This window comes from Equus asinus, chromosome 19, assembly GCF_041296235.1.
Source record: "Equus asinus isolate D_3611 breed Donkey chromosome 19, EquAss-T2T_v2, whole genome shotgun sequence".
In the NCBI taxonomy this organism is placed as follows: Eukaryota; Metazoa; Chordata; class Mammalia; order Perissodactyla; family Equidae; genus Equus; species Equus asinus.
The window spans coordinates 2,320,868-2,326,874 of record NC_091808.1 but is presented as its reverse complement, the minus strand read 5'-3'; positions in this window follow the sequence as shown (position 1 = coordinate 2,326,874).

Genomic DNA, 6,007 nt, shown 5'->3' with positions numbered 1-6,007 from the left:
CTGCTGGCCAGTAGAACAAAGCAATATAGTGATGGGTCCCTTGGGTGGCAGATGCAAAAATCAGGGTCCCAGACATGTGTGCAAGCTTCTTCCAGGAAGATACTAGCAATTTGGAGCAGGCTACAAAGAGAATGTGGAGATGGTGTCTGCTGGCTTCCCAAGTCTCTGGAGAGGATCGCAGTTAGCCCCCAAATGTGTGCTAAATTAGAAGTCTGACCTTCAGGTAGTAACTCTTAAAATATGCAAAGAGGTCTTTTTCAGGGAAAGACTGAAAGGTGGGTGTTTCTGTCTGCTCCCTCTCTGCTGAGCTGTGGGGGGACAGCCATAGTGAGTCTTTGTGAGGTCATGATGAACCGATTCTTTGTTTTCTACAGCCTTGCAGGTCTTGGGGATGCAAGCCCCCTTGGCTTTCAGAGATAGGCGTTTTGTGGACCCATCCCTTAGGTGGAAGTTTTAAAAGTTGTGGTGCTAGATGTTGGATCCAAACCCTTTGCTCCTCAGGGAGAAGCTGGAAATTGTGAGTTCTCTCCTGATTGAAGAGAGTGCCAAGGGTGGGATTTATGGTGAGAATGTGTCTCAGTCTTTCCTACCCATTTTGATGTGGGCACTTTCTCATTCCCTCAATGTGTAGGAGTTGCTCAGCTAGTTTTTTCCGGATTTCTTTAAGAGAGATTTGCTCCAAATATATCAGTGTATCCATGAGAGGAGATGAGTTCAGGAGCCTCCTATGTTGCCATCTTAGACTGGAACTCTTCTTTGGATAAACCTTTAGCTAGACTTACCAATAAAAAAATTCTTTTTGGTGAATTCTGCCGAAAATTTAAAGAAGAAATAATACCAATCCTTCTCAAACTCTTCCAGAAATAGAGAGAAGGGAACACTTCCAAGCTCATTTTACAAGGACAGCATTACCCTGATACCCAAACCAGAAAAGGACATTCTAAGAAAAGAAAATTACAGGCCAATATCTCTCATGAACATAGATGCAAAAGTCCTCAACAAATCCAATTAAAAAATACAGTAAAAGGGCGATGACCCCATGGCTGAGTGGTTAAGTTCGTGCGCTCCTCTGCAGGCGGCCCAGTGTTTCGTTGGTTCGAATCCTGGGCGCGGACATGGCACTGCTCATCAAACCACGCTGAGGCAGCATCCCACATGCCACAACTAGAAGGACCCACAACGAAGAATATACAACTATGTACCGGGAGGCTTTGGGGAGAAAAAGGAAAACAATAGAATCTGTAAAAAAAAAATACAGTAAAAGGATCATACACCATGATCAAGTGGGATTTATTCCAGGAATGGAAGCATGGTTCAACATCTCCAAATCAATTAATGTGATACACCACATTAACCAAATGAAGGATAAAAATTATATGATCATCTCAATAGATACATAAAAACTTTGACAATATTAAATATCCATTCATGATAAAAACTCTCAACAAACTAGGTATAGCAGGAACATATCTCACCATAATAAAGGCAATATATGACAAGCCCACAGCTAATATCATACTCAACAGAGAAAATCTGAAAGCTTTTCTTCTAGGATCAAGAATGAGACGAGGGTTCCTACTCTCACCATTTTTATTCAACATAGTGCTGGAAGTCCCAGCTGGAGCAATTAGGTAAGAAAAAAAATAAAAGGCATCCAAAACCAGAAAGGAAGAAGTGAAATTTCCTCTATCTGCAGATGATATGATATCATATATAGAAAACCCTAATACTCCATCAAAAAACTGTTAAAACTAATAAATGAATTCAGCACAGCTGCAGGTCACAAAATCAATAAACAAAAATCACTTGCATTTCTATATACTAATAATGGACTATCAGAAAGGGAAATTAAGAAAATAATCCCATTTACAATTGCATCAAAAGAACAAAATGCTAGGAATAAATTTAAGCAAGGAGGTGAAGGGTCCATACACTGAAAACTATAGGACATTGATGAAATAAATTGAAGAAGACACAAATAAATGGAAAGATAGTATATGCTTATGGATTAGAAGAATTAATATTGTTAAAATGTCCACACCACCCAAAGTGATCTACAGAGCCAACGCAATCCCTAATAAAATTCCAGTGGCATTTTCCACAGAACTAGAAAATACACTCCTTAAATTTGTATGGAGCCACAAAAGACTGAACAGCCAAGGCAGTCTTGAGAAAGAATAATGAAGTTGGAGCCATCACACTTTCTGATGTTAAATTACAAAGTTCAGTAGTCAAAACAGTATGATATTGGCCTAAAAACAGGCACAACGGAACTCAATAGAGAGCCCAGAAATAAACCCACACATACATGGTCAATTATTTTATGACGAAGGAGCTAAGACTTAAATGTAATTAAATAGATGTTATTAAAAAATAAAACTGAAAAAAACTTAGGTATCTGGAAATTTAAAACACAGCTTTGTAAGTAAACTCACAGATCAAAGAAGAAATGACAATTAAAATTTAAGTAAGTAAAACTAAATGATACTGAAAACGCCGCATGTCAAAACTAAAATGATGCAGCGAAAGCAGTATTTATATGAAACTTCATAGTAATGTTCTCACTTGACAAAATGTATCTACCACCAACCTATAGTAAAAAGCAGGTTTAATAGTGAAACATTAACATGGTTTTCACTAAAGACTTAATATTGTTAAAATGTCCATACTACCTAAAGTGACCTACAGATTCAATGCAATCTCTATGAAAATCTCCATGGCATTTTTTACAGAAATAGAAAAAACAATTCTAAAATTCATATGGTATCACAAAGGACCATGAATAACCAAATCAATCTTAAAAAGAAGAACAAAGCTGGAACTATCACACTTTGTGGTTTCCAAATATGTTACAAAGCTACAATAATCAAAACAGTATGAGAGTGGCATAGCGACAGACATATAGATTAATGGAACAGAGTAGAGAGCCCAGAAATAAATCTCTGCGTATGTGGTCAGTTGATCTTCAACAAGGGCATCAAGAACACACAATGAGGGAAGGCTGGTGTCGGCAACAAATTGTGTTGGGAAAACTGGATATCCACATGCAAAAGAATGAATTTGGACCCTTATCTCACACCATTCATGAAAATCAACTCAAAATAGATGAAAAACTTAAACATAAAACCTGAAATTGTAAAACACCTAGAAGAAAACATAAGGGAAACTCTTAATGGCATTGGTCTTGGCACAGGCAACAAAAACAAAAGTAAACAAGTAGGACGATATCAAACTGAAAATCTTCTGCACAGCAAAGGAAACCCTCCACAGAGTGAAAAGCCAACGACAGAATGGGAGAAAATATTTGCAAACCATATATCTGATAATGGATAATCTCTAGATATATAAGAATTCCCACAACTCAAAAATTTTAAAAAACTAACAGCCCAATTTAAAATATGGGCAAAGGACTTGAACACACATTTCTTCAAAACAGACATCCAAATGTCCAATAAGTACATGAAAAAATGCTCAATGTCCCTAAACATCAGGGAAACGCAAATCAAAACCACAATGAGCTCTCACTTGACACCTCTCAGGGTGACTATTATCCAAAAAACAAAAGACGATGACTGCTGGCGCGGATGTAGAGAAACTGGAACACTTGCACACTGTTGGTGGGAATGCAAAATGGTGCTGATCTATGGGAAAAGTACAGAAGTTTCTCAAAAAATTAAAAATAGAACTTCCATACCATCCAGCAATCCCAATTCTGGGTATTTATACAAAAGAATTGAAATCAGGATCTCAGAGAGTTATCTACACTCCCTTGATCACTTCAGCACTATTCACAATAGCCAAGATGTGGAAACAACCCAACTATCCTTTGACAGATGAATGGACAAAGAAACTGTGGTATCCTCATGCAATGGAATACTATTCAGACTTGAAAAAGAAGGAGATATTGCAACATGTAAAAACATGGATGAACCTTAAGGACATCATTATAAGTGAAATAAGCCAGTCACAGAAAGACAAATACTGTATGGTTCCACATATGAGGGGTCTAAAATAGTCAAATTCATAGAAGCAAACAGTGGAATGGTGGTCACCAGGGGCTGGGGCCAGTTTTTAACTAACAGGCAGAAAGTTTGCTCAAAAAAGATAAATAAGCTTTAGAGATCTGCTGTGAAACGTTGTACCTATAATCAACAATAACATATCATACACTTAAAAATTTGTTAGGCGGTGGATCTTGTGTTAAGTGTTCTTTCCATAATAAAAAGTTAAAAAATGCGAAATCCTAAATATCCATTTACATAGTGTTAAATGAATGTGTTATGATTCCCCCCATACAATGGTCCACTGGAGACATTGAAAGAGGATGGCTCTGGCTTTGAAAGACAATCATTACACAGTATTCCGTACAAAAATAAATAAAATTTTAAAAATTGCAGACCTGGTGTAGAGTGTGATCATATTTCATGAAAGAAAAAAACAATTAGACAAAATACGCAAGCCCACCCAAGCCGCTTCCTCCCCCAGCAGGTTTGGAAGTGGAGACACCAGTCTACCAGGGGTGGGGACAGTGATTGGGGTAAACAGAGGCACATCCTCAGTCTTGGCTCCAAATGCTTTCTAATTGCTTGAATTTTTCAAACATGTTTTGGTTTTATAATTTTGAAAAGCAATACTTGTCAATTATTTCACTCCACCTCCACTGATCCTCCTCCAGGCAAAGGAATACATTTGGGTGGTCTGCTCTCCCTCATGGGGGGATCCACACAAGGTCAGACTCTGCTGGAGGGAAGACCCAGAGCAGCGCAGAGGGATCCGGAGGGGGATTTCTTCTCAGTAGATCATTTCAGCTCACAGAAGAACGGCTCGCTTAAGGTAGAGGTGGGGAGGGCTGATGGGACGGTTTGGACCCAGGAGTTCGCACCTGCCACCCCTTGGGGGACAGTCCACTGAGGGCCATGGGGTCTGCTCTTAGATTCTGTTCTTGTCTCTTCTGTGGGCCCGGGGGACTTCTGGGCTTTGGTCCTTGGCCCTGCAGGTGAGGGGGGATCAGACAAAAGGTGGCGACAGGGGACTTAGGAGCACCAGGAGTCCCAGCTCACTGCAGAGGCCAGAACACAAACAAGTTCACCTAACTGGCCATTTGAGGCCCTGAGTCTCAGCTGTGCCAGGTGGAGAGATCATCCCCAGCAGTGACCTCAAGGTACAGGCACCCTGACATGCTGCCTGGCTAGTGCAAGAAGACGTGGAGGAGCTGGTGAGCTGAGACCATCCTCTCCTCTGCTTGCACCAAGACCCAGGAGCTTCCTGCAGCCAGGACCTGGAGCACCCGGCCAGACTCTCACTGGGACCCCAGGTGCCCCCTCCCAACTCTCACTTCACAGCACAGGAAGCCAGAGCTGAATGGGGAAGGGTGGTCGGGGTCCTCAGTGCCACCTGATTATCATCAGCACAGACCTGGGTCAGGAGCCTGGGCAGCCCTGAGAGAACAGGTCTTGGCTCTGTGCCCTTGGGAGAGTTATGACGCTCACCTGGAAAAGGTAAGGTCAAGGCCGCCACCTGTCAGGGCTGCCAGGAGTTGAAGGAGACCATGTGTGTAAGGGAGGCAGCAGGCCTGTGATATACAGTAAGCACTCAGGGCTTGCTGTCAGCAGGGGAAGTGGTGACCACACTCCTGCCCTGGCCAGCCCTACCCCTGGGCTGCAGGTCCATTTAGATGACAGGGACAGGGGGCCCCAGTCTCTCCTTCATCGCCTGAAATGCATTTCTCAGGCTCAGATCAGTACCACCAACTTCTGAGCGTGTGCTACAGAGGGGCATGCGGTGTGTCAGGAATGCAGAAATAAAGTAGACGGAGTCCAGCCCCCAGGACCTCATGGTTCTGCAGGATTGCAGACACAGAAACAGGTACCTGCAATTTGACGGGACAGGTGCCATGAGAGGGGCATGACCTGGTTGCTGATGCACAGAGGAGGAAGCAATGACCTCAGCGTGGGTGATGGAGGGCACCCCAGCGGGAGACAGGAGAGCTGGTCACACCCACAGGGTG